Here is a 9,228-nt window from a genome sequence, read left to right on the forward strand (position 1 = left end):
TCTCTGCTACCTTGTATGTATCCTCTGGGTACATTTACCACCTCTCTGAGGTTCAGTTTCCTCATTTCTAGAATGGAGTGTTGGAAATGATCTCTGAGGTTCTTTCCAGATTTAAATTGGTTGGTCTTATAAATACCATATGAAGTCAGAGGTCCTGTCTTTTCTTTTCTATGTATGTGAGACAGTGGAGTAATGCCTAATGATGATCACTTAATGGTGATCTTCCATTCTAATCACATCTTTCTTTATATCTACTTCCATACACAGCATTTCTGCAGCACTTATACCCTGTGGGGATTCTATAAAATAGCAAACTAGCTCAGTACCTCCTCAGTTTCTCAGTTTCAAATGCTATCTCTCCTTTCTACTATTAAATATTCCCCTTTCCTTGGCAACCTAGTATGGTGGGAAAAGTGTTGGACAGGGAGGCCAAAACCAGCGAGATTCAAATCCTACCTTTGATGTCTACTGTGTGACCCTGGGCAAGTCATTTAACCTCTTGCATTTAAGCCATTTAACCTCAGTTTCCTCATCTGTAAAACTGAGATAATAATAGCACCTACTTCAGAGGGGCATTGTGAGGTTCAAATGAGATAACACATGTAAAGGGTTTTGCAAATCTTAAAGTACTATATAAATGTTAATTATTTTATTGCTATTATCATAAAATATAGATAATAATGTCTCCCTCCTAGGATTATTATAAATATAGGGTGTACTCTGGGGCTCCACTGCATTGGCAAACCAGGTCAGTCAATCAACAAACATTTTTTAAGCACCTACTCTGTGCCATGCACTTTGCTACAAAGAAAGGTAAAAGACATTCCCTGCTCTCAAAGAGCTCCAAGTTTAATGAGGGGAGAAACCTTGCAAACCACTATGTACATATACCTGTGGTTGCAGGTTAAATAAGAAATAGTCAACAGAGGGAAGATGCTGAAATTAAGAGGGACTGGGAAAAGCTTCTTGCAGAAGATGAGACTTTAGCTGGTACTTGAGGGAAGCTAGGAGGTAGAGATGAGAAGGAAGAGCATTCTAGGCATGGGGGAGAGCCAGTGAAAATGCTCAGTCAGAAGATGGAGGGTCTTGTTCAAGTGGTCCTCAGAGGATGGCTACTACTTTTCCTCTCAGGCTTTGTAGGGGACTCTGAGGGGTCTTCTGATGCCATAGCTCATGAGGCCTTGCCAATGCACTTCCTCCATTGATTATCAGTTGATATCAATTAGTCAGCCTGACTTAATTAGCAACCAGTGTTTAGTAATGATACTAAACACATAGTGAGAACATACATAATAATGTTACGGTACAAACTGGTACACCACACTGAAGGCATTTTTACTGTTCAGTCTTTTCAGTCATGTCTGACTCTTTGTGACTTCATTTGGGGCTTTCTTGATAAACATACAGGAGTGGTTTGCCATTTCCTTCTCCAGCTTATTTTACAGATGAGGAAACAGAGGACAACAGGGTTAAATGACTTGCCAAGGGTCCCACAGCTAGTAAGTGTCTGAGGCCAGATTTGAACTCAGGAAGATGAATCTTTTTGACTTCAGGCCCTGTGCTCATTCCACTATGCCACCTAGCTGCCCAAATAGAAGAAATGCATTCCCACAAGTACATAGAGAGTCCAGAAGAAAGTGAACTCAAGCTTGGTGTAATATATGTGGCAAAAAATCACAGCTCCTGGAAGTCATTTCATTGAAAGTTCCTTTCTCCCCTTTGTGGAGCCCTAATAATGTTTCTCTTGAGCCCAATGGCATTGCTTTCTGCTGGGCTGCTTGCAGAGTCCCAGAGGCTGCTTTTCTTCAGCATGTCCAATTTGTCCTGGACTTCTGATGCAGACCCTCATATCAGCTGTTCTGGGGACAGAAATTGAGGGAATGTCCATCAGTTGGGGGATGGCTGAACAAGCTATGGTATATGAATGTAGTGGAATACTATTGCGCTATAAGAAATGATGAACAGGCAGATTTCAGGAAAAAACCTGGACAGACTTTTACAAACTGATGACAAAGTGAAATGATTAGAACCAGGAAAACACTGTGCATGGTATCAACAACATCCTGTGATGATCAACTATGAATAACTCAGCTCTTCTCATCAACACAATGATCAAATGATCACAAGTACAAAGGACTCAGAGAAAAATGCTGTCCACATCCAGAAAAAGAACTGATGGACTCTTAATACAGATGGAATCTTTTTTTTACTTATTTTATTCTTTTTCATGTTTTTTTTTCCTTTGGTCTGTTTCTTCTTTCACAACTGTGACTAATAAAGAAATGTTTTATATGATAGCACATGTATAACCTATATCCAATTGCCTACCTAGATGACCTACTAGATGACCCCAGATGTCCTTCCTGCTCCAAGGCTATGGTCCTATGATTCAATGATCCATGCCTTCCTGTGCCTGGAAGTCCTAGGCACACAAGAGCCTGGAAAGGCATAATATGACCTCTACATGGACACCAAACCAGACAGGTAGGAATAGGTAGGGACAGGGGTTCCAAAAGAAGTTGATGAGAAAAAAATGTTCTAATTCAATCCAGTGTTCTGCTTTTTGGAATAGCCCTAACAAATTTTGATGATGGAAGAGGCTTTACTTAGAGTTCACTCTGCGAGAATCCTATACATTCTGGGGCACACTTTTTCAGAAGAGGGAAGGGGAGGGAGGGAGACAGGGAGGGAGAAAAATTTGGAAATCATGTAAAATCATGTAAATCATGTAAAAATGAATGCTGAAAATTTTTTTGACCTGTATTTGGGAAAAAAATAAAATATTATTTAAAACTGAAGATAAATTAAAAATTAAAAAAAAAGAAAGTGTGGACCCTAGCCTGGTGGATGGCCCTTCTCCTGAAGCTGACAGAATTGGCCTTCTAGTACTCTATTTCTTTCTTTTACTTCTCCCCCAATCTAAAGCCAATACATTCCTTTGGATCTCCCCTATGAAACCTATGAAAGAGATTTAATGATTAATTATGAATTCTTCGGTGTGAAGCATAAACACACTGAAGAATTCATAATTAATACCTCCAAAGGGAATGTGCATTTTTATTTTTATTGGCATGTTTTGTTCTTATGTCGCCTTCATTTTCAAATATTTTAAAATCTCCCACTTAGTGAACCATCTCTTATAGCAAAGATTAAAAAAAAGAAAGAAAGGGAAAATACCTCAGCAAAACTAACCCATGCAGAAAATGACAGTAAATGTATAGGTAAAAGAGATCAATGCTCCAAGCCAAAGATTTTGCTTTCCAATGGGGGAAGTTCAAGCACTGTGATAGGTTGATATAGGAGGTATTTGGGGATATAAGAGCCTTTTTCTAGTGCTTCTCAAATCACACCACACAAGTAGCTGCTACCTGAGTTTATAGGTAAAGTGTGCCCCAGAACATATAGGATTCTCGCAGAGTGAACTCTAAGTAAAGCCTCTTCCATCATCAAAATTTGTTAGGGCTATTCCAAAAAGCAGAACACTGGATTGAATTAGAACATTTTTTTCTCATCAACTTCATTTGGAACCCCTGTCCCTACCTATTCCTACCTGTCTGGTTTGGTGTCCATGTAGAGGTCATATTATGCCTTTCCAGGCTCTTGTGTGCCTAGGACTTCCAGGCACAGGAAGGCATGGATCATTGAATCATACATAGCCTTGGAGTAGGAAGGGACATCTGGGGTCATCTAGTCCAAACCCCACAGTTTATAGATGGAGTAATTGATACTTAAAGAGGTTAAGTCATTTGCTCAGGGTGACACAGACAGTAAATGATAGAGTCAAGATTTGTAAAGTCCTCTGCTGCCAAATCTAGTGCTTTTTCCATCATACCATATGGCCTCTCTTGTGGGGAAGAAGTGGGCTAGCCTTCACCTCTGTGATGACAATAAGCTTTAGGGTCCTTTATGTTTGTTGGCATCATGAGAAAACACTGTTCTCTGTTCTTCGTTCTATCTGTGATCTGTTCCTGCATTAAAAATCAATGCAAGTCCTACTTTCTCTATGAAACCTTCTCTGACCATCCCAAACTGTGGCTGTATCTCCTTCCTATTGCCTTTAGCCCCTAGAGCCGTTATTTGGTGCTTAGTGGAAGTGTATGGTATTGCTCATTGAATGGATGGATGGAAAAAGCTTTTCTTAATCACTGTGCCAAGCACAGGGGATAGAGCCAATAGTCACTGACTAATCACCTGGAGGCACCCTCTCTGGGCCTCAGTTTCCTCAACTGTAAAATAATGGAGTTTGGTTGGTCTCTAAGGTTCTTTGCAGCTCTATAGCTATGAAAATATCTTGGACGGAATGACTTCACAGGAATGTTAGAAAGAAGACATTTCGTAAAGTCTCCATAAAAGTGGGCTATTACTGATTACTACCCCTCCATTCTACTCTGTCATCCAGCCGTATTAGCCTACTTTCTGTTCCTTGAATGTCACACTCCAAACTCTCCCTTAGAAAAGGTACAGAGACACCTGGAATGCTCTTCCCCCTCACCTCTGACTCATGGCTTCCTTGACTTCCTTTAAGATGCAGCTCAAATCACATCTCCTGTTGGGGGGGCAACCCCAATCTCAACGTGCCACCTTCTAATGTCTTCTTTTTTCAGATTACTTTCATCTACTCTGTAAATATCTTAAATGTACTTATTTACATGGTGCTTCACCCATTAAAATGTCTACTACTTGAGGAAGGGACTGTTTTTGCCTTTCTTTGAATCTCCGGAGCTTTGTACAGGGCCTATCACATAATAAGAGCTTAATGAATGCCTGTTAACTGACCATATGCCATGCTCTGTTTGGTTAAAAAAAAAAAAACACCCAATGAGCAATTTAAGCTCCATTAGTCTTCTGACTCCATAGACAAGTAATAATGATTTTCTTTCTAACTTTTGGTGAAGTATAATATGTGAGGCAGAAGTGCTTGGAATCCCACTGGTATTTGGCAAGGCCCTTTAGAGCAACTGCCTGGAAGAACTAAAGGGGAAGGGGAAAAATGGGGTGGGAAGGTGCTGGGAGTCTGCTGGGACAGTCAGTTATGGATTAAGACACAGAACAGGAAGGGAAAATGAATTTTGACCAAAATTGTGACAATGCTTGGAAAGTGGGGAATTTGACATGGAACAGACCTGAGTTCTTGTGGTTTTGCCACTAACTATATGACCATGGGCAATTCACTTTATTGGTTCAGCTTTCAGTCAGTCAGTGAGTCAATAAACATTTATTAAATGCCTACAATGTAATGGGCACTATGCTAAGTACTAGGGATACGAAAAGAGGCAAGAGACAGTCCCTGCTCTCGAGAAATTCACAGTTTAGTGGGGGAGAGGCCAGCAAGCAAATACATCCAAACATATGCAAGACTGACTAGAAATAACAGAGGGAATCCTGCTCTAGAATCAAGGGAAAGGAAAGGAAAAGAAAGCTTCCTATGACAAGTGTGATTTTAGATGTGACTTGAAGGAGGCCAGGAGGCAGAGATGAGGAGGGAGAGCATTCCAGGGATGGGAGACAGCCAGAGAATTTTCCTGGAGCTGAGATATGGAGTGTCTTGTTCATGTAACAGCAAGGAGGCCAATGTCACTGGATCAAAGAGCACATGACAGGGTGTAATGGGTAAAAAAAAAAAACTGGAAAAATAGGAGAGGGGTAGGTTATAAAGGGCTTTGAATACCAATGAAAGGATTTTGTATTTGATCCTAGAGGCAATAGGGAGCCACAAAAATTTATGGAGCAGGCACTTGACATGATCTGACCCAGTGATACAAGGGTCCTCAGTTTTCCTATTTACCAAATGAGTGACTTGAAGGAGATAAGATCTAAGATTTCTCAGAATGCTCTATCATTCTGAAATTGTATTCTATGCTCTTACATAAGGTTAAGTGTGAGATTAGCTGTTAGGAATGGATGGTAAGGCTCAAGGCAACTCTTGTTGAAACATCCCATGAATGTATATTGCTCACAAATCTACTTAAGTTAACAAAACTGTTGATAATGGAAATATATTTTCTTGGTTTTCTTTTTCCAGGTCAGAGTATATGTTCTTCATTTCCCTAAATTACATATAACAAAGGATCACAAGAAATGGAGGACATATTGCATATTGAAATTTTTTGAAAGACATAAAAGTCTTAAAACTTATATGCCAAGAAATGTAATTATTGTATATTTTCCCAATTAATTGATATACCTCTAGAAACAAAACCACCATTCAGATGGGTATGCACTACTCTGAACTCATAGCCATCTACTTCTCTACAAAATGGAATAAAATGAGGAAAAAATATTTCCCTGTGAACTCCATGTGGACACCTTATGAGGGTATAAAACAAACCGGTGACCTCATGAAAGAGTTCCCAGACTTTCTTCCCAGTAATCAGTGTTTATTTTAAGTCTTACTAAGCAAGCAGTATCCCACAGGTTTCACCAAAGATGAGTGGTTTGAGAGATTCTCAAAAGATTGCCTTTGAAAATGGCCCCATACACTGCCTATTTTGGTAAGGCACCAACTTAATTCTTCCTTTGACTATGTGGAAACTGGAGGAGCCAGATTACCGCAGTGGGATCAATAGAAAAGCCTTGATCATTTCACTCCCTTGTTTATAGAAAAGGTTTTTGGACAGAGATTGTATCTAGAGAAACAATTCAACATCGTTGATAAATGTGACCTCATGTGTTGAGTCTGAACTCCTGGAAGAGGCAGTCATCATGTAGGAACACCTGTAGTAATGAAGACCCACGGAGAAGGATCCCAACTGGTCTGTACCTGGTTGTCCCTTTTCTCCCTTGAGCTCATCTCTTCCATCTTTTCCAGGAGCCCCATTTGCCCCAGGGGTACCACAAGAGACCAGGAAGCAGAAGGGCTGCTCAGTCCTCTCACTCAAAACTGGCTCTGAGCAGTCAGTCCTTACCATGATGATGAGGAGGAGTGGGAACCAGGAAAAAACAGCCATCCTGCAGACCTTGGATGGGGAGAAAGTTGAGATCAGTTGTTTTAGAAAGATAAATGGCAGAGGTCTTCAGCCAGCCTCACTATTTGCCTCGTCACTATTGTCTCCTCCTGGTGGTGCTGCCACCAGCTGTCTTTTCCCTCCAAACCAGCCTGCAAAGACCACTGCCAGTTTCACTGCTTTGGATCCTCTCAGTCTCTTGATTGTTATTTTATTGACTCCCCGGTGTCTACAAAATGAATTATTATACAAGTTATTCCCCACCCTTCTTATACTGGCTTCTTTCCCACTCTGTCCTAATGAGAACTCTCCACTAAAGACAGACACATCTCTTGTCTTTCCAACTCACATACTGTATACTCATTACCCTCACTGCCCAGGCTAGTCTGGCTGCCTTCTTCTGCATGCCTTCCATTTCCTAGGATTCTCTATAGTCCCTAACACAGGACTGGATATACTGGGTGTCCAAAAGTCTTAGTGCAGTTGTAAGATTTAATTACTTCAGAAATACAAATGCCATAAACATACAAAAAATTTTGTTAGCTTAATTGATTTAAAATATTGATATCTTTCTTATTTAAAATCAATACAACTATGTGCAGTCTTATGTTGTACATCTCTGTAATCAATTTTTGAACCTTGTAAAGACGTTCATCAGCTGCTGCTCAGTGACTGAAAGAATTCATTCAGATCCTAGCCTTGTCATCCAAGAGTGAAATTTTGATGCATACATGACAGTTTTGACATGCTCTCATAAGAAAAAAAAATTAATGGAGATTTGACTAGGGGGCTGTGGTGGCCACAATTTTTAATTATATTTTTGCTTTCTCTCCCTTCCTCTATTTCTTCCTTCCTTCCCTTCTCTTCCTTCTTTTATCTTCCTTCCTTCCTTCTTTCCCCTTCCTTTCTTCTCATTTTTCATCCTTTCTTTCTTCATTTTCTTCCCTCCCTCCCTTCCTTCTTTCCTTTTTTCCTTCCTTTGTTCTTTCCTTCCTCCTTCCCTTCCTCTGTCACTCCTTTCCTTCCTTTCTTCTTGCCTTTCTCCTTTCCTCCCTCCCTTCCTTCATTTTTCCTTCTTTCTTCATTCCTACCAATGGCTTAGACCTGGAAAATTTTTCTAAATCTTGTTTTTCCTTTCCAGGAGTCCATAGGCAACTCTTCAGCAGGAGACCAGGATAATTCCATGTCCCTTTTTCTTTTCCCTGCACCAGATCTGGCCTGTTTCTAAAGAGTGCCATACTTCCAAAGGAACCAAAGAACCTAAAAGGAGATGAGGAACCTCAAAATGGAAAGATCTTTGACCGTAACTCTAGTTACAGATAGAAACTTTGCCTGAGAATCTGTTGGAAAGTCCCCTTCCTGGAACCAAGTTAAACATACAGATCTTTGACCCAAGTTCCATAGGCCGTATTTCTGATCAGAAACTTGCCTGGCATCCAACAGGAAAGAGATAACAGGGCAGAGTGTTCTCTAGTTTAACCCAAGAATAAAGAGGTTGGATTTCACAGGATATAAAGAATCAATTCTGTTTACAAGGTAGAGCTCTGTCCTTGTCCTGCTTCCTCAGATTAATAAACAACTGAACCAAATATCCACCTCTTATTTTCTTTTTTTTCTTTTTTTAAATATAAATTTATTTATTTTTAGTTTTCAACATTCACTTCCACAAGATTTTGTGTTCCAAATTTTCACCCCATCTCACCCCTCCCCCCACCCCAAGATGGCATGCATTCTGAATATCCCTTCCCCTAGTCTGTTCTCTCTTCTATCTCTCCCCCCTTCTCTTATCCCCTTCCCCTTCTATTTTCCTGTAGGGCAGGATAGACTTCTGTACTCCATTTCCTGTATTTCTTATTTCCTAGTAGCATGTGAAAACATTTTTTTAAACATATGTTTTTAAAACTTTAGGTTTCAAATTTTCTCCCTTCCTCCCTCCCCACCCACCCTTACTGAAAAGGCAAGCAACTCAATATAGGTTATACATGTGCAGTTATGCAAAACATTTCCATAGTAGACATGTTGTGAAAAACTAACTCTGTTTCCCTTAATCCTGTCCTGCCCTCCCATTTATTCTATTCTTTCTTTTGACCCTGTCCCTCCTCAGAAGTATTTGCTTCTGATTACCCCCTTTCCCAATCTGCCCTCCTTTCAATCATCCCCCTGCTCTCTTGTCCCCTTCATCCCCTATTTTCCTATAGGGTAAGACAGATTTCCATACCCAATTGAATGTGTATGTTATTCCCTCCGTTAGCCAAATCCTATGAGAAGATTCACTCATTCCCTC

At 40.2% G+C, this 9,228-nt stretch overlaps 1 long non-coding RNA gene across 1 annotated transcript; it reads right to left on the reverse strand.

Annotated features, from left to right (window-relative positions):
- Positions 1 to 716: 716 nt before the first annotated feature.
- LOC110201602 (uncharacterized) lies at positions 717 to 8,110 on the reverse strand. Its single transcript, XR_013485206.1, has 3 exons — positions 8,036 to 8,110; positions 6,761 to 6,956; positions 717 to 1,859 (listed from the first exon to the last, which is right to left on the reverse strand). It is a non-coding gene; the product is annotated as an uncharacterized LOC110201602 (long non-coding RNA).
- Between the last annotated feature and the right edge of the window lie 1,118 nt (positions 8,111 to 9,228).

Source organism: Phascolarctos cinereus, unplaced genomic scaffold (assembly GCF_003287225.1).
Source record: "Phascolarctos cinereus isolate Bilbo 61053 unplaced genomic scaffold, phaCin_HiC Scaffold_3;HRSCAF=262, whole genome shotgun sequence".
NCBI lineage: Eukaryota > Metazoa > Chordata > Mammalia > Diprotodontia > Phascolarctidae > Phascolarctos > Phascolarctos cinereus.